This window comes from Callospermophilus lateralis, chromosome 14, assembly GCF_048772815.1.
Source record: "Callospermophilus lateralis isolate mCalLat2 chromosome 14, mCalLat2.hap1, whole genome shotgun sequence".
Lineage (NCBI taxonomy): Eukaryota > Metazoa > Chordata > Mammalia > Rodentia > Sciuridae > Callospermophilus > Callospermophilus lateralis.
In genome coordinates, this window is record NC_135318.1 from 34,703,832 (window position 1) to 34,722,167 (window position 18,336).

The 18,336-nt window shown below is 36.0% G+C and overlaps 1 pseudogene; it reads right to left on the minus strand.

Moving 5' to 3' along the window:
• Positions 1-15,489: 15,489 nt before the first annotated feature.
• On the minus strand, positions 15,490-16,145 carry LOC143379965 (high mobility group protein B1 pseudogene; annotated as a pseudogene).
• Between the last annotated feature and the right edge of the window lie 2,191 nt (positions 16,146-18,336).

An 18,336-nucleotide genomic window follows, 5' to 3' on the forward strand; every position in this document is an offset into this window, starting at 1 on the left:
ATCCCACATGATGAAGATTAGGACCTACTTTTTCTTCTATTAGACACAGAGTCTCTCGTTTAATTCCTAGGTCCTTGATCCACTTTGAGTTGAGTTTTGTGCATGGTGAGAGGCGTTTAATTTCATTTTGTTGCATATGGATTTCCAGTTTTCCCAGCACCATTTGTTGAAGAGGCTATATTTTCTCTAGTGCATGTTTTTGGCACCTTTGTCTAATATAAGATAATTGTAATTTTGTGGGTTAGTTTCTGTGTCCTCTATTCTGCACCATTGATCTACCAGTCTGTTTTGGCACCAATACCATGCTGTTTTTGTTACTGTTGCTCTGTATAGTTTAAGTTCTTGTATAGTTTAAGTTCTGGTATAGTGATGCCACCTGCTTCACTCTTCCTGCTAAGGATTGCTTTAGCTATTCTGGATCTCTTATTTTTCCAGATGAATTTCATGATTGTTTTTTCTATTTCTATGAGGAATGTCATTGGGATTTTCATCAGAATTGCATTAAATCTGTATAATGCTTTTGGTAGTAAGGCCATTTTGATAGTATTAATTCTGCCTATCCAAGAACAAGGTAGATCTTTCAATATTCTAAGGTCTTCTTTGATTTCTTTCTTTATGGTTCTGTAGTTTTCATTGTATAGATCTTTCAACTCTTTCGTTAACTTGATTCCCAAGTATTTTATTTTTTTGAGGCTGTTGTAAATGGGGTAGTTTTCCTCATTTCCCTCTCAAGAGTATATTGTCACAGAAATGCCTCTGATTTATGGATGTTGATTTTATATCCTGCTACTTTGCTGAATTCATTTACTAGTTCCAGAAGTTTTCTGGTGACGCTTTTTGGGTATTCTAGGTATAGAATCATATTGTCAGCAAATAATGCTAATTTAAGTTCTTCTTTTTCTATACATATCTCTTTAATTTATTTAGTCTATCTAATTGCTCTGGCCAGTATTTTAAGAACTATGTTAAATAGAAGTGGTGAAAGAGGGCAACCCTGCCCAGTTTTTGGAGGGAATGCCTTCAATTTTTCTCCATTAGAAATGATGTTGGCCGGGGGCTTAGCATAGATAGCCTTTATGATGTTGAGATATGTTCCTGTTATCCTTAGTTTTTCTAGTGTTTTGAACATGAAGGGGTACTGTATTTTGTAAAATGCTTTTTCTGCATCTATTGATGATCATATGATTCTTATCTTTGAGTCTATTTATGTGATTAATTACATTTATTGATTTCCGTATGTTGAACCAACCTTGCATCCCTGGGATGAATCCCATTTGGTTTTGGTGCATTATTTTTTTGATATGTTTTGTATTTGATTTGCCAGAAAACCAAAAAAAAAATGAGAATTTTTGCATCTATGTTCACTAGAGATATTGGTCTAAAGTTTCCTTTTTTGATGTGTCTTTGCCTGGTTTTGGAATCAGGGTGATATTGGCTTCATAGAATGAGTTTGGAAGTGCTGCCTCTTTTTTCTATTTCCTGAAATAAATTGAAGAGTATTGGTATTAGTTCTTCTTTAAAGGTCTTGTAGAACTCGGCAGTGTATCCATCAGGTCCTGGGCTTTTCTTGATTGGTAGGCTTCTGATGGCGTCTTCTATTTCATCACTTGATATTGGTCTCTTTAAATTGTGTATATCTTCCTGGTACAATCTGGGCAAATCATATGACTTAAGAAATTTGTCGAAGCCTTCAATGTCTTCTATTTTTTTGGAGTATAAGTTTTCAAAATAATTTCTAAATTCTCTGTATTTCTGTAGTGTCTGTTGTGATATTACTTTTTTTCATCATGTCTGTAATTTGAATTTTCTCTCTCCTCTTCATTAGCATAGCTAAAGGTCTGTCAATTTTATTTATTTTTTCAAAGAACTAACTTTTTATTTTGTCAATTTTTTCTGTTGTTTCTTTCGTTTCGATTTTATTGATTTCAGCTCTAATTTTAATTATTTCTTGCCTTATACTTCTTTTGCTGTTTATTTGTTCTTCTTTTTCTAGGGCTTTGAGATGTAATGTGAGGTCATTTATTTGTTGTTGCCTTTTTTTTTTATTTTTTTATTTTTAGTTATCGGCAGATACAACATCTTTGTTTGTATGTGGTGCTGAGGATCGAACCCAGGCCGCACGCATGCCAGGCGAGCGCGCTACCGCTTGAGCCACATCCCCAGCCCTTGTTGTTGCCTTTTTCTTTTAAGGAATGAACTCCATGCAATGAACTTTCCTCTTTATACTGCTTTCATAATGTCCCAGAGATTTCAATATGTTGTTTCTATGTTTTCATTTACCTCTAAGAATTTTTTTAATCTCCTCCTTGATTTCTTCTGCAACCCATTGTTCATTCAGTAGCATATTGTTTAGTCTCCACATGTTGGAGTAATTTTTATTTTTTATTTTGTCATTGATTTCCAATTTCCAAATCGTATTACTTTAAGAAATTTGTAGAATGTTGGCATTATTATACATTGATTAAAATTTCTTTGTAAATATCATCTGGTCTCGTATAAAAAAATCTGTAGTATTGGGAAGCTGACAAGCTCAAGATGATGGAAAAGTATTTTTCAATTCAAAAGAAAATTCTAATTTTCTTTTGAATTGAAAGGTGAAATTTTATCATAGGCAACAGATGTTTTCAGTTGTTTTCCCTAAGTGACAACTTGTTTCATTTATTTTAGAGGAAATGTGTCCTGAATAACTGTAGTCTGTCATTCTTTCAAGTTAACAGTGGTATTCCATGAAAAGTGGCTAGTTCAGTGCACAGCTCAAAGAACAGCACAGGAGTCAACCATCCCACTTGGATATATTTTAGAACCAGGACTAAACTAACCATTAATAGAGTATTAAAAAGAGGTGTGTCTAAGGATAGAGGTTTAATAAAATTAAGTTTCTACTGGTATTATTGTGGCTGGGTGTGTAAATCTGTGGTAGAGCAGTTGTCCAGCATGGGTGAGGGCCTGGGTTCAATTCCCAGCACCACCAGAAAGAAAAAGAGGTATTAACTGAAACTCGTTTTTCCCCCCTCTCATTATACAGTGTGTGGCAGTGAAAATACAATCATAAGTACTTATAGTACTTGATGGTACTATCTTGATTTGCATTAAGGTGCCTGTAATTTTACCCATTGTTTCTTTTGCATAATTAATGCAAATATCAATGTGGAAAAAAACCTTGCAGTATTTGATTTCATGGAACTCCTTGAAAGGTTCTTTTGGACTCCTAGAGTTTCACAGCTGTTGCCATAGTTTTTGGATAACTTCATGGTGCCTTTGATTACGCCTAATAATAATGTAATTAGTAAATGAGTCTTAAGATATGTAGGTCTGATAAAAAAAATTTACCACAGGTGGCTGGATGGTCATCAGAACACTGGAATTCTGAAAGCAAGATAAACAAGGTAGAATGTTTCATGTTGTATGAAAGATGAAAATTTTCAGAAAAATTCTGTGATCTATTTAAATTTGGGAAATTCATGATTTAAGATGAAACAATAGAGTTTAATTTTCATATGACATTCAGATTATTTTTAATCTTTGAACAAGGTCTTCATGTTTTGGTCTCAGGATTTGTGTTGTTTGGAAAGGTCTCATTCTATATTGAATCTAGATTCATTTACTATGACTGAGATGTCACAGTGGGAGGCCAGTAAAAGTTAGGACTTTTTAATTTTAATTTTTTTTTTAATGACAGTGAAGAAAGACCAGAATTTTGGGGACCGGGGGGGTTCTGAGGATTGAACTCAGAGACACCACTGAGCTACATCTCCAGCTGTATTTTATATTTAGAGACAGGGTCTCCTGAGTTGATAAGCACCTCACTGTTGCTAAAGCTGGCTTTGAATTCTGGATCCTCCTGACTCAGCCTTAAGCCACTGGGTTTACAGGAATGCACTACCATGCCTGGCAAGATCGGACCTTAATGCTAATTTTTTAGGGGCCTGGAATCAAAGGGGATGGTGGTTAGGTATTTCAGTTTTCTGAATAAAATTCATCAGGGTTGAGGAAAGGTGCCATGGAGATGTAAGTTTTTTTTAAAACCAAGTTTACTCATGATTTCTGTTACACATAGACTTTTATTGCCCAATATATCTGTGTTGTTATAATATTTACTTAAGATCCTTTACTTTCTCTTTTTCTGTTCAACTCTGGACTAACACTGTGAACCCTAAAAACAAAACAAAAATGCTAAACAGCTGTTTTTGTTTGGTTATGCATTAAACCTAGGGTTGTGAGCATGCTGTGCAAGCACTCAACCACTGAGCTACAACCCTGCCCTAATGCTTTAACCTTTGTTTTGGTGGTTCACATATATTTACATTGTGATACAGAAGTGAAAAATGTCCTTACTAATAGAGAGTAAGCTAATTTTTCAGGCAACATCACCACTTCTGGCTGGCTTTCCAGGCTGTGATATCTTCTCAACTTTATTCTGCTTGGCAATCACGACTGCTAACCAGGACCACATTTCATGATCAGGTGTAACTGGTAGATATGCTCTTCTAGTTCAGGAGTAAGAGATTCTAAGAGGTGATTTTGTCTTGAGTATCTGCAACTCTGGTGGGATACCAAAGAGCCTTACCTTTAAACAGGCAGAATCAAAGCTTTGGGATTGCTTTTTTTTTTTCCTCCTGACTTTTGAAAAACTTGTTGGTAATATTGGAGACAGGAATTTCTTTAGAAATTAAATCTGTACAACCTTGTGTATTAATTGTCTCCGTAGAATATTCGCCTATCATGGAAATACTTAAGTATGCATTTTAGATGAGAAAGACTAGTACAATTCAAGAGTCATTCTAATATATGTGTCTGATTCTCTTTCCTAAATTGTTCACTTATTTTTATTTGTGTGCTCATTATGAAGAGAGATTTTTGTTTCTTCATTCCTAACTCTAAGGCATGAAGTATAATTTACTTTGGTGGGATTCCACAGTAACATGCTTTAGAGGACTCTGGATTTCGTTTTCATAAAATTTTGCCTATGAATAAATGTTTGGCTTATAAATTGATATAAAGTTTATTTTAAGTATTCCTATTTAACATTTGCTATGTAAGTGATTCATCTTTATTCTATGGGGCCAATATGTGTGCATGCTGGGGCACATGTACTAGTATTTCTGTAGACTGATATTTTTTAGAAGTAAAACTAGTAGGCTATTGGGTATACATGTCTTTACATTATTATTACAAAAACATTATATTGAAAATATAGATTTACATGTCTACCAGAAAATACTAGATTCCTATTCATCCAGCCCCATCCTCAGTAATACTTGATATTGTCAGACTTTGAATTTGCCAGTCAGATGAGTATGCAATAGTATCTCATACAACTTGTATTTCAGATTATTTGTGAGAATATCTTTTTCCATGTTTATTGGCCTTTTGAGTTTACTCTTCTCTGAATTGAATTCTCATATCATTTGCCCTTGTTTCTTTGAGTTTCTTTCTGTTTGTTTTTACTTTTATTTGTGAATGGAATGTTTTGTTTTTTGTTAGTCTTTCCTTTATGATTTTTGTTATTTTTCTTAAGAAATCTTTCTTGCTGGGCATGTCCACACACTCCTATAATCCCAGCGACTTAGGAGGCTAAGGCAGAAGGATCAAAAGTTCAAGGCCAGCCTCATTAACTCAGCAAGGCCCTAAGCAGCTCAGTGAGATCCTGTCTCAAAATAAAAAATAATTAAAAAAAAAAAAAAAAAGGACTGGGGATACTGCTCAGTAGGTAAGCGCTGGGTTAAATCCCCATTACAAAAAGAAAAAAGTCATTCTCATGTTTCTTGCAGTAGCTTTTGTTTGGTTTGGGTTTACCTTTTCAAAAGTATAGTCAGATAAGAGAGGTAGGGAATATTTTTAATGTTTTTCTTATAAAATCAAAGTTTAGATTCTTTGGAGTAAAATAGGCTCTTTGCTGTTTACAAGATTATTTCTGAATTGCAAAAATTCTCTACACTATTCTTCTAATCAATCTAGGCTGCCACAATCAGGAAGTGCAAAGACACTGCATCTGTAGAGAAAACCTTAGCAGCAGATAGTAACCATTCCCAGTCTGTCAAATAGATGCATCCTTCAGTAGTTCCAAAGTCTTCCCATTCCCCAAACATACATATTATTTTTTTATACTGCTACATATAATATGAACTAAGGAATCTTTTAATTTTTTTTTTGTCACACAGCTAGCTAATTGTGCCAATGCCAAACTTCGCCCATCAAATGACCAATTTTTCTAACTGTACATGATCCACTTAATCCTAGCATCTGTTCTGTTATCTTTTTGTCTAACTTGTGCAGCTATCATGTCATATTCATTACTTCATCCTTGTAAATGCTTATTTCTGGCAGGTAGTATTTGGGCAAAATACCTTTATTTTATTTATTTATTTTCATGTGCTGAGGATCGAATCCAGGGCCTCACATGTGCTAGGCGAGTGCTTTACCACTGAACCACCACCCCACCCCCAGTGTCTTCATCTTATTTAAATCTAGTTCCTTTTAATAAAAATGTAATAATCTATACTTCGATTCTTAACAGCTTGCATCCATTTTGGTATCTGAGATTGAAAATTCCTCCGCTCCCTTGTGTATTTAAATTTTAAACTGTAGTGTGGTACCACATTGCTCACTTGTTCTAATCTACCATGACTATGCTTCTAACCCTTGCCAAGCTATGAGGAAGCCTAAGGCAAAAAAGTAAAATTCAGAGTTATGACTCTACCTTTACTTAAAATATTTATCATGATATTTTGATATTTATGATATTTATCATGATATTTTAAAACATTGCATTAAAATACTTATTTTGGCTGGATGCAGCACTGCACACCATATAAGCCCAGGTTTACAAGCTGGAGGCCAGCCTCAGCAATTTGAGACCTGGACTCAAAATTTTAAAAAGGGCTGGGTATGTAGTTCAGTTGTAGAGTGCCCCTGGGTTAAATCCCCAGTACCCACCCTCAAAAAAAAAAAAAAGAAGTGACATTTTTTTTCTCCAAGGCAAAAATGTTTGAATCTAGTTCCAGCTGGCAAGTGTGAATTCCTGAGCTTTTGAAGTGACTGTCTCTAGACTCTTTCTTTTTTTTTTTTTTTTTTTTTTGCACTTCAGGATTTAATTTTTTATTGCTCATTGTTATTTGATTACATATATGTATATATATATACAAATTTTTCTCATTTCTATTTTTCTTTTTTTTTCACTTTTTTTATTGGTTGTTCAAAATATTACAAAGCTCTTGACATCTCGTATTACATATATTAGATTCAAGTGGATTATGAACTCCCATTTTTACCCCAAATACAGATTGCAGAATCACATCGGTTACACATGCACATTTTTACATAATGCCCTATTAGTAACTGTTGTATTCTGCTACCTTTCCTATCCTCTACTATCCCCCCTCCCCTCCCCTCCCATCTTCTCTCTCTACCCCATCTACTGTAATTCATTTCCCTCCTTGTTTATTTTCCCCTTCCCCTCACAACTTCTTATATGTAATTTTGTATAACATTGAGGGTCTCCCTCCATTTCCATGCAATTTCCCTTTTCTCTCCCTTTCCCTCCCACCTCATCAACATCAATCTAGACTCTTTCTGATGTAAGGCAGGTGTTCCTGCCCCTTAGCCTACTAACATCCTTTAACATAGAACAGTTTTTTTCCGGGCAGCTTGGTGAAATGGAGGAAGGGTCAGGTTAATACACCCTGAACCCTGGCAGCAGGAATTTGCTATAGCTTTGCTTCTGGAGGCAGTGGATATGTTTTAATACTTTGAAAACATAAGACTGAGAGGAACGGTTATAAAAGGTTGTCATTTATGTAAAAATCTAAATTCCCCAAATTACTATTTTTTAACAAGACATTTTAATATCTTTGAAATTGGGAAGCATCTTAGATCAGTGGCATCTTTCCACTGTCATGGGCTAGGTAGCTATCATGGCATAGTTGCATTAACTTGGTCATACCTATTCACATTTCCATTCATAATTCTGTACTCTGTTGGGACTATGTTAAGTTTAAATGTGATTTTAAATGTCTTCAAAATGACCACACTGATTTAACATATAACAGGTACAGCATTACTAAGATTTTAAAAAGATCTAAGCCTTAAAAACCTGTTGCAATAACTATAAAATAATCATAAGTTTTGATAATGCATTTTTGTAGTTTAATTGACAGCATTTTTATGATGCATATTTTCAATTGATACTTATTTTTTTGATTTGTAAGAGCTCCTAATGTTTAGAAAATTAACCATTCTGTTAAATACAACAAATTATTTTCTTCAGCTTACTACTTGCCTTTCAATATTGTAATATTATTTATGAGTTTGTTGGTATTGTTTTAATGAAAGGTTTTGAGGGATGAGACCAAGAACAAAGGGCACCTATCAATATGGAAAGACTGAATTCTTGAAAAACCAAACCACAAGCTCAACAACATAGTTCCCCCCCCCCCAAGAATAAGGTCTTTTAACTCATTATGATGGAAGAGGGTTAAGATGCTCAGACCTAGAGGGTACTGGATATGTGTGCTTGTCAGAAACATTCCCTTTTGCTCTCTCCATATGCGCTTTTTTTTTTTTTAAGAGAGAGAATTTTTTAATATTTATTTTTTAGTTTTTGGCAGACACAACATCTTTGTTTGTATGTGGTGCTGAGGATCGAACCCGGGCTGCATGCATGCCAGGCAAGCGTGCTACGGCTTGAGCCACATCCCCAGCCCTCCATATGCTCTTTTTTTTAAAAATTTTTTTTAATATTTATTTTTTAGTTATTGGCGGGCACAACATCTTTTTTTGTATGTGGTGTTGAGGATCGAACCAGAGCCGCACGCAAGCCAGGCGAGCACGCTACCGCTTGAGCCACATCCCCAGCCCCCCATATGCTCTTTAAATCAAATATGGTGGCATATTGTTTTGCTTTACTTAAAGAAAAAAAAAAGAAATAGTAGTAATAAAATTTATATCCAGAAAACTGGAAAGACCTTAGGTGTTAAATTTGATGAGTTTTGAGAAGTGTCATTTTAATATCCAAAAGTTTTAGAATTTTATCATTTTCTTTGACAGTTTCATCAACCTTCAGATGTATACACTGACATTTTTTTTACATTATGAGTAAGTAAATATTTTTTCTTTTATGACTTTGGCCTTTTAAATAAATGTTTGTTCATAAATATTTAATACTGGTACTTATAGATCAAAAATCTGATATTTTTTTCCATAACTTTTTCATCATTGCCTTACACTAACTATTGCATAAGTCAATCTTTTCTCATTCTTTGGAAATGATCTTTATTCTTTTATATGCTTCTATTTTTATGGGCATTTTATTGCTTGAATTTTGCATGAATACCATACCATTTTAATTATCATAATTTTACTAGACATTTTTATTATCTTATAGGAAAGAGTACCCCTTTATTATACCTAATTTTATAAAAATATGAATATATTTACGCCAGTTGAGCTTTTGAGTAATATGGCCAATATTTGCCTGCCAAATAAAACTCCTATTAATATGTTGATTGTATTGTTGTATATATGAATTTGAAGACCATTGATATCTTAAGCAGAGATGAGTTCCATTCAAGGAACATGCTACATCTTTCTATTTATACAAGTGTTTATAATGCCCCCAGTATAGTTTTTCAGTTTTTGTTTTTTTTTTTTAATGTGGTCCACATCTTTCTTTTTTTTTTTTTTTTTAGAGAGAGAGAGAGAGAGAGAGAGAGAGAGAGTTTTTTAATATTTATTTTTTTTAGTTCTCGGTGGACACAACATCTTTGTATGTGGTGCTGAGGATCGAACCCGGGCCGCACGCATGTCAGGCGAGCGCGCTACCGCTTGAGCCACATCCCCAGCCCCACATCTTTCTTAAATTGATTCCTAGCTGGGCCTGATGGTGCATGCCTGTAATCCCAGTGACTTGGGAGGCTGAGGCGAGAGGATCTCACGTTTGAGGCCATCCTCAGCAATTTAGTGAGACCGTATCTTAAAGAATAAAAAGGGCTGGAGATGTGGCTCATTGATAGAGTGCCCTTAGGTTCAATCTCCAGTGTCAAAAAAAATCGATATCTTGTTTTATATTTCTTCTTTTTAAATGTTTTAATTATTTATACATGACAGTAGACCTGTTTCATATGTCTTAATCCTATAACAAGCTACCTCATCACCCCTCAGTATTGTTTGTAACTTTTAGTAGGCAACTGGCTTTATTTTTGAAGAATTAAAAAAAAAAAAAAATCATTTCAATTTCTATCATTTCCACCAGATGGCAGTCTTGGGCATGTCAATTGGTAAACCAGCTGAGAACTCTGGTGACAAGGCAGTGAGTGACTGGCCAACCTACCAAGAGCCCAGAAGTTCAAGGAAAAAAAAGGTTCTTTTTTGTTTGTTTTTGTAAATCTGAAAGAAAAATGAGCCCAACAGCACATAGTTATAATATTTATACTTGTATTAAACTATTAATCTTTTAACTATTTACTGGAGGCAAAGAAGAACTATCACCATGCCCTTCAAATTCATGTTTTCCCTGTTCATGCAATAAACACCTGTGGCTTCTTGGTAGTACTTGTGGTTTTATTTCAGGATTCTTCGTGAGTAAAAGCCAGCTTTAATCTTTCATTATTGTTTCAGTTATCCTAAAAGTACCACTTAGATCAGCAGTTTCTGGATTTCTGAATTTATGTGTAAGAGCATCTCATGACTGTTTTTTACCATTCCTACATCTCTTCTGAAATTAGTTAGTGTTCATATTTCATGTGAAAGGAAGTATGGTTATAACCTGCCTGTTCTACAGGAACATGAACCTAACAGCCCCCTTTAATAAAGCCCTTTTTGGCTTAATTTAGGTGATTTCCAAGACCTACATTGAGGAACATAGGAAATAGTTAATCACTTGTTCAGGCCATGCTTTGTCTCAACTATTTTCTAATAGATACTCTTCCAAGTGGCAAAAAAAAAAAAAAAATAGTACTTTGGGACACAGTACATTGCCTAGGCAACCCCTCCTCTTGTACCACTTATTATGATTCCATTTGTTATTCAACGTGCTTTTATAATCAGGGAGTGGTAAGTGACTGTAGAGTAACTAAGTACATTTTCTTTCTGAGAGATGATATTCCCATAGTGAAATTGAAAAGTGCAAGAATATGTGGTAGGAAAAAAGGAAACAAAATAATTGGTTCTTAAGCACAAAGGTATGCCAAGGTTAATGCTTGCTTTTCCGAATAAATGAAATAAGTCTTTCAGGAAATAACTTAGCAAACATTTTGAAGGATAATAAATAATCTCTTAGCAAAAATCATTAAAAAAAATTCCATTTTGGGTCCCTGGATAATTCTATTTTATACTTATGTGAATATCAAGCTTCTTTAGTTTTATCTGTTTAATCTGAGAATGAACGTTGAGTAGACTTATTGGGATTTCATCATTAACTCAAGCAAGCTTGTAGTGTACTAAGACTTCTACAAGTAAAGACCAAATTGGAGTTCATTAGAATTAGATACTTTCCACTTGTTTCAGAATAGTTAGGGATAACTTCAATCATATAAATAGAATCATCACTTAAATTCTAGAAGGTTGGCTGTGTAAAAGTACCTTTGAAGCCATAACTTTTTTTTTCCAGTACTGGGAAGTAAATCCCAGAGCCTGTACGTGCCAGACAAGCAGTTTATCACCAAGTTATATCCTCAACCCTTCTAAAATTATCTTTGAAAATAAATTCCTTTCTAATAATTTGTGTGTTTAGTTACTGTAGCATGCATGCACACCTATATAAATAAATGTATACATACATATGTCTACACAAATGTATACATATACACTTGTATGTTTATTTTTAGGGCTTGTGGTTTTTTCCCATACATGAATCTTACAGTTAAGACAATGTTACATGGTGGTGCATACCTGTAATCCCAGTGGCTTGGAAGCTGAGGCAGTAGGATCCCAAGTTCAAAGCCAGCCTCAGCAAAAGCGAGGCCCTAAGCAACTCAATGAGAACCTGTCTCTAAACAAAATACAAAACAGGATTGGAGATATGGCTCAGTGGTCGAGGGCCCCGCCTCCGAGTTCTATCCCCAGTACCAAAAAAAAAAAAAAGACATAATGTTCATATGATAGTATAACAGCATGCTATGCCATGCTAGTAAAATGTCTTTCACCATCAGAAACATATACATCAATGCCAGTTGCTTTAATATCAGAAAAAATGGGCCAATGTAAACTACATTTTTTTTATTTTAAAAAATAATAATATTCCTGCTGGTGTGGTGGCACATGCCTGTAATCCCAGCAGCTTGGGAGGCTGAGGCAGGAGGATTGTGAGTTCAAAGCCAGCCTCAGCAACGGCGAGGCACTAAGCAACTCAGTGAGACTCTGTCTCTAAATTAAATACAAAAAATAGGGCTGGAGATGTGGCTTAGTGGTTGAGTGACACAATTCCTGGTGCCAAAAAAATAAATAAAAGTAATCCTGATGCATTAAAAGAAAATCAAAGCTGCCACTTGGTATGCAACTTGAGGGTCAAATATAGCAACTTGTAGGTTGTACAGGATAGAACAGTGCCTCATCCAAGAGGATGCCACTCACATCACAGACATGGCGACTTACATGTAACAGCAACTCTTCAGCAACTAGAATAACTGCAACAAATATCTGACAAATTGTACTGTATGCATGTGGAGAGGAAGTTAGGTGCATATAGGCAGATCCTAAAGGAACAGCTTTGACTTTTTAGCCTTTGAGTTTAGCCAGTGACTGGTTCAGGATGCCTTTTTAACTCTTGTTTTCTAGACTTCCTAAGTTACCAAGGCTCAAAAAATAACAAGTGGGGAAAAGGGTGGAAAAGAAAGATGCCCCAAATATAGACAGCTTTGTATATTTCTGCTAATATATGTGGTGTTTGAAATGTAAATATAGATGCTATATAATTCAATTAAAATTTAAAGAAAGAACCTTGGCTGGTTCAATAACCCTCAGATATGTTTGTTTATATAGCTTCTTTATAGTTCAAGAACATATGAAAATAGTTGAGTAGATGTAATGGGCATACTCTGGAGAATAGAAAAGAATCATTGCGGATGCACCTTTGAGAGCTAGGCAGTAGGTTAAGGTAAGCTAACCTGCTGTAACAATCAAACCTGTATTGGTTCAAAGTTTACTTCTTGGTCATGCGTGGTCCCAGCTGGGTGTTCCTGATCAGTGGCTTATATTTTCCATGTGGTTTCTCAGCTCTGAGCTTTGTCCATCGTGTGGCTTTTGTCATCTGTGTCCGACCAGCAGAAGAGGGAGGAGGAGAAGGAGGAGACAAAGCAGCTTCTTCAAGCCTCAACTTGAGGATGGCACATTTTGTTTCTGTTGAAGAGAACTAGCTACGTGGCCACACTTAATGAAAGTGAGAGGCATGAGGCTAAGAAATTGCCATCCCTGGCTGGGTTTACCAGCTACAGTTCACTTCTATGGAAGATGGGAGCACACATTTAAGGCACCTGGCTATTTCTGGACAGTCTTCTCTTCTCTTCTCTTCTCTCCACCCCCCCACCTCTTTCTCATCCTGAATTTTGAAATATAACCAATTGTTTGAGAAATATGTTCTTTAGTAAAATAAAAAAAATAGGAAACATTTCTTTTGGACCCAGTGAGCTAATTCTTAAAAAAAAATTAATTATACATTATAATTACATATAACATTGAGGTTGATTTTGACATAATCATAGGCATGGATTAGAGTTTGATCCAATTCACTCCCCTCTTCCCCTTTTCTCCTCCTTCCCTGGTTCCCTTTCTTCTACTTTACTGATCTTCTATTTATTTAGAGTTTTTTTTTTAATTATTGCTTTATAGATACATATAAAAGGGAAATTCACTGTACATATATGAATATGCATAGGATAGTTTGAACAATTTCATTCCACCCTTTCTCCTTTGTTCCACCCTTCCTACCTCTTCCCTCCCCAACAGGTAGCCACTCTACAGAGCAGTAAAAACAGATTTCACTGTTAGGAGGATATGCATACTCTTTAAGGAACTGTGAACAGAGAAAACTAGTAATAATTTAGGCACAGCGTCAAACACGAGAATGTCCCAGCCAGAATTACTGAGATTAACAAAACTGAGCCAGGGTGTTGTGGTGCACACCTAAGTTCCAACAGCTGGGGAGGCTGAGGCAAGTTGCTTAGGATGGCTTTGAACATGTGATCCTCCTGCCTCAGCCTACAGAGCCACTGATTATAGGAATGTGCCCCAGACATTTTTATTTCTATTTTAAGATAAGGTCTTGCTAAATTGCTGAGGCTGGCTTTGAACTTCCTCAGCCTCCCAAATTGCTGGGATTTTAGGAATGTGTCACTGCCCTTGATGTCAAAGCTGGCCTTGAGTAAAACCTATTTTCCTACCAAAAAAAGAGAGATACAATTTAAAAAAATAGAAAGGCAAATCAAGAGATACTATAAAGAAAATAGAAGTCTTCTAAGTCCCTGGGCTTCTGGGACCAACATTTTCCTGGTTTCAAGGGAAAGAGTACACCTAAATTCAGTCTGTTGCCCTATTAATGGAATATTCAATAGTATGGGTGAATCTCAAAAGCGTCTTGCTAAATCAAGGAAGACAGACACAAAGACCATATACCATATGAATCTATCTGAAATTCTAGAAAAGACAAAATTGTAGCGATAGAAAGCAGATCAGATGTGGCTTAGTGGTTGAGTGCCCCTGAGTCAATCATGGTACCCAAAAGTAAGTAAGTAAATAAAACAGATCAGATGTTGCCCAGGTCTTGGGTAGGAAGGTGGTTTGGGCTGAATCTTTGTAAGGTGATGAAACTATTGTGTATCCTGGTTGTGGTGGTAATTATGCTTAACTGTGCACCTGTGTCAAATCTCATCAGATACACATCTCAAAAGGTGAGTATGCATTTTATACTTAATAGTTTTAAATAGTTTTATACTTCATAGTTTTAAAAAAGAAGAAAGTGTACTAATATAGATGTTGAGTTTATAAGTATTCATTGCAAAATTATTTCAAATCTGCTTTATGTTTGATAATTTTCATTTTTAAATAACCTCCCAAAAGGAACTTGGAAGTCACAAAAGAGTACTCTGAATGTTATTGCCCTGAGGTACTTTTTTTTTTTTTACAATTAAAAAGAAAAATGTATTTACTTAGAAGCATTCAGCTGCAACTTTTTTTTGGTAATTACAGAGCAGTATTCAGTTAACCAGAAAAACAGTATTTTGTATAAGCTGTGTGAGAAACAACTGAAGATGAAAAACTGCTGTCCCCATATATAACTAATTTGTGCTGTGCACCAGCAAGAACCTTCTTTAAATCTCTATGCCAATTTACAACCCTCACACTGTACCATGCAAGGTCAGTGGCTATTGAAAATACCACCAGGACAGGGCTGTCTAAAGACACATTTGATAGTGTGTTAACTATACAATTAAAAAAAGAAAAGACTCAGTACTGTTTAAAAACAAATCTTACATCAGCCTTACATTTCAATATTTTTCTTTAAAAGGAGTGAGTTGTGTACAGGGGGTTAAATGCTTTATAGACAAGAAAAAAAAACTGCGATAGAACCAACTCATCCTCATAATCTTCCTCCTCCTCATCCTGTTCATCTTCCTCCTCTTCCTTCTTTTTCTTGCTTTTTTCAGCTTTGACAGCTCCCTTGTTTACTGCATCGGGTTTTCCTTTAGCTCAGCAGGCAGCAATATCCTTTTTGTATTTTTCCTTCAGCTCAGCAGCTTTCTTTTCATAAGGCTGCTTGTCATCTGCAGCAGTGTGATTCCACATCTCTCCCAGTTTCTTTGCAACATCACCAGTGGATAGGCCAGGATGCTCTCCTTTGATTTTTGGGCGATAGAACAGAACAAGGAGGAGGCCTCTTGGGTGCATTGGGATCCTTGAAATTTGTTTCTGTTTCCCCTTTAGGAGGGATATAGGTTTTTATTCCTCTTTCATAAGGGGCTTTGTCCGCCTCTGCCATGTCTTCAAGTTTTCTCTTGAGCAGACATGGTCTTCCACCTCTCTAAGCACTTAGAAAACTCTGAGAAGTTGACTGAAGCATCTGGGTGCTTCTTCTTGCGCTCTTCCTGGAAAGTTTGCACAAAGAATGCATATGATGGCATTTTGCCTCTCGGCTTCTTAGGATCTCCTTTGCCCATCTTTAGTTTATTTGTAGTTACGTGTATGTGTGTACATGAACATATTTGCTATCTGAGTAATTTAGTGATTTTCTTGAGCAACTGATAGAGTAATGATAGAGTTGAAGTGAGGGGCAAAGTTAGTATAAAATGCTTTGCCAATTAAGTCATTTATATGGAATGAATTATATGCTATGAAGTCCATCAAGACTGCTTTATTTCATAAGCCCATCTGTTGCCAGGCATGGTGGCACATGCCTGTAATCCCTTCCACTAGAAAAGCTGAAGTAGGAGGATCACAAGTTTGAGGCCAGCCTCAGCAATTTAGCAAGGTCCTAAGCAACTTAGCAAGACTGTCATTAACATGGACCAAACATGTTTGTGTCTTTCCACAATTTCAGAATTTATTGGATAACAAAAAGTTCATAGGCTATACCTCTTTCATTAGTGGCACTGAATACTTATAGACTACCTCGTAATCATAAAACTAGGCAATCACAGGTTCTTTTATTCCGAACTTAATTTTTTTTTTTAGAGAGAGAATTTTTTAATATTTATTTTTTAGTTATCGGTGGACACAACATCTTTGTTTGTGGTGCTGAGGATCGAACCCGGGTCGCACGCATGCCAGGCGAGCGCGCTACCACTTGAGCCACATCCCCAGCCCCAAACTAAATTTCTAATATCTGTAACACTCAAGTCACACATCACACTTAACACAATTACATACATATGTATCCATAGGTGTGTGTGTGTGTGTGTGTGTGTGTGTGTGGATATATAATTACAGAAAGTTGAAAAAGCATTAAACAGAACAGACACGGGTTCAGAAGGCTGAACTGAGAACAAAGGCAGAAAGCAGATTTGAATGCAGAGTCCCTGTACCTATAGGTGGTCAGATAAGACTACAAACTAACCAAAGACCTTCAGGGGACAGAGCTGTCAAAGCTCAGGAACTTATTCCAGGACAAGATTGGATGGATTAACAGATAAACAGAGGGCTGTTTCACAGTATAGGTTTGGAGTTTCAGCTCGAGATGGCAGCTTGGAGTGGAACTTTTGTGAACTTCATGAGCAAGAGAAACTCTGCTAAAGCCCCAGGACAGAGATTCAGAGGTTCGTTGCTATGACAATTTTCCTGGGCAAGGCTTGTGACCACCTTACAGGGTCAGGGTCCAACCATGTTCTGTCTCAGCATGTTTCTCCTTTTATGGGTCTTGAATGAGGGGGTTGTTTCATTTGGTGGTCTGATGTGTTTACTGATGTGTTTAATAAGCTCATGGGCCCGGTTTTTCCAATAGGAGTTTGATACACCAATGTATACCTGTGCTTCTGATTAATTTGGTAAGTTCACAAGTGGTCATTCTTATTATCACAATCAATTTGTCAGTTTTATGCCTTGAGGTTGTGCCAGGCAGATGGTGGTCATTAACTTGTACAAATAAGGTAGAGTCACTCCACCTTGGCTCTTAAACTCAAAATGGAGTAGATTATGGCAAACAACTGCTTTACAAAATGGAGTGAAAAAGGTTTAGGCACAGCCTGAAAACTGCTTTTCTAAACATCATGGAATAACTCAAGAGTGGGGCAGAGCCTGCTCTCCACAGAGACCTTGTCTCAAAAAATTAAAAGGACAGTGGATATAGCTTAATGGTAAAGCCACCCTGAGTTCAATTCCCAGTACAAAAAAAAAAAAAAAAAAAAAATCCAATGTGCTATCCTCAGCCAATAATCAGGAAGATCTACTTATTAAAATCTGTCTTTTAAAATGTGGAGTGGTAAGCCAGGCAGTAATTCCTGAGTTGGCTCTGGTGGCTGAGAAAGAAGGATTGAAAGTTAAAAGCCAGCCTTAGCAATTTAGGGAGGCCCTGTAACTTAATGATAAAAAGGACTGGGGATGTGGCTCAGTGGTTAGCCCCTGGATTCACTCCCCAGTACCAAACAAACAAACGAACGAACAACAACAACAAGAACCTACCGTATGATACAGTAATCCCACTGCTGGTTATATATCCAAAGAATTGAAAGCATGGTCTCAAAAAGGTATTTTCACATTGATATTCATGGCAGTATTTTTCACAATGACCAAAAGATGGAAGCAAACCAAATATCTGATAGATGAATTGATAAACAAAACATACAAGGAAAATTTATTTAGTCTTAAAAGGGAAGGAAATCCTGTCACATAACATGGTTGAAACTTGAGGACATT